At 52.2% G+C, this 1,503-nt stretch overlaps 1 protein-coding gene across 1 annotated transcript in view; it reads left to right on the top strand.

The window, feature by feature from the left end:
- Positions 1-1,503, top strand: part of VWF (von Willebrand factor) — a 136,173-nt gene that overhangs the window by 29,092 nt on the left and 105,578 nt on the right. The gene's annotated exons all lie outside the window — the stretch shown is intronic.

Raw genomic sequence — 1,503 nt, 5'->3', positions numbered from 1 at the left:
GGGCCCTGCGGCCCGGTGACCAGGGCGACCCCTTCCTGCTGCTGACAGGGCTCTGGTCCTGTGGCTTTGTGGGAGAGGCAGGCTGGGCAGGCTTGTCCGGTCCGGTTCGGTCCAGGCTGGGCAGGCAGGGTCCCCGGGAGCGGGCACAGGCGGCGCCCCCCCTCTTTGCTTCTCCGGGCAGCAGCAGTGGTGCTGAGGCAGGTTCAGGTGCTGTAGCGGGGGCTTGTCCCCGGCAGGCAGAGAGAGCGAGCAGAGACCCACAGAGAGCAGATCCTACTCTCTTTTTTATGGATCAGAGACCATTGTTCCAGAAAGCACCACGGTCTGAATTAGCCAATCACCATTGGCCAGGTACATATTCTGTTAGAGGCAGTTTTTAACCTATTGTCTATTTCTCTGCCACTTATTATGGCCCTTGTGCTGCTTCTTTGCTATGCACTTATCTGGTAGGGCAAGAGGCCTGCTCATTCTGTCCTTGAGTGAATCAGTGAAAAGGCATCACTCCTGTTTTGCTGACTTGAAAGGCATTTGTTGTTTAGTCTTATACAGAGGGGAAGAAGAGGGACTGTTCCCCACACTCCCTTTCCTCTTACCCTACCTACCTCCCAAATTCACCAGCACTGGTGGCTGCAGTCCCAGTTTTTTGCCTACACGGGGGTATGACTTTTCATGCTCTGTGCTGGCCAGTGAAGTGTTACCTTCTTTATTTCCTCCTGCTAGTTCTGTGGCCCAGCCCCTGTCTCAGTTCCTGCACCATGTTCAGCTGTGGAAAGTCCTGCTTGACCTGAAACAGCATTTGACTATGCTTGTCTTGTGTGTAGGAGTCTGCAGAGAGATGGCATGGCTCTTTATCTGCTTTTGGGAATGGAGAGTGGGAAGGATGAAAGGAGACTGGGGTTTTGCCAGGACAAGAAAAGAGAGAGCAGGCTTTTTGGGTTTGTTGGTGGTTTGTTTTATTTGGTTGGTTGGTTTTATTGTTTTGTTTGGGTCGTTGTTGTTTTTAGATGAGACTGTGCAATACAGAAAAATTAGAATTGCAACTGTCTTAAAGAGGCTATTCAAGTTTGTCTTTCTATTAACAGTAAGCTTGCCTCAACCAGCAGTGCTCCATTTCCTCCTGCTTTAGGCTGAAAGAGCACTTGCCCCAAAATGTCAGTGTTGTGGTTTGGGCCTAACAGCAAAGGAACAGCCCCAAGGCCGCTCACTCTGCTTCCCCCTCACACACACTCTGGGATGGGGAGGACAAACCCAACCAGAAGCTGATGGGTTGAGACAAAGGACAAGGAGGGATCTTCACTGATCAAGGTCCCGGGCAAAACAGACTCAACTTGGGGAAAAATAATAATGTAATTTCACACTAATCACGCCCCCCCAGGACACAGACACACCCAGAGCAGGGCTTGCAGATGTTACCCCACCCCTCCCTTCTTCCCGGGCCCCAATCCCTTGGTTCCCGGTTTCTCTCCCTCCTTCCCCCCAGCGGCACAGGGGGACAGGGGATGG

The sequence above is a fragment of the Chaetura pelagica genome, unplaced genomic scaffold, assembly GCF_000747805.2.
Source record: "Chaetura pelagica isolate M959 unplaced genomic scaffold, ChaPel_1.0 scaffold429, whole genome shotgun sequence".
Lineage (NCBI taxonomy): Eukaryota > Metazoa > Chordata > Aves > Apodiformes > Apodidae > Chaetura > Chaetura pelagica.
The sequence above is the reverse complement of the archived record's forward strand: the minus strand, read 5'-3'. Positions and strand labels throughout refer to the sequence as shown.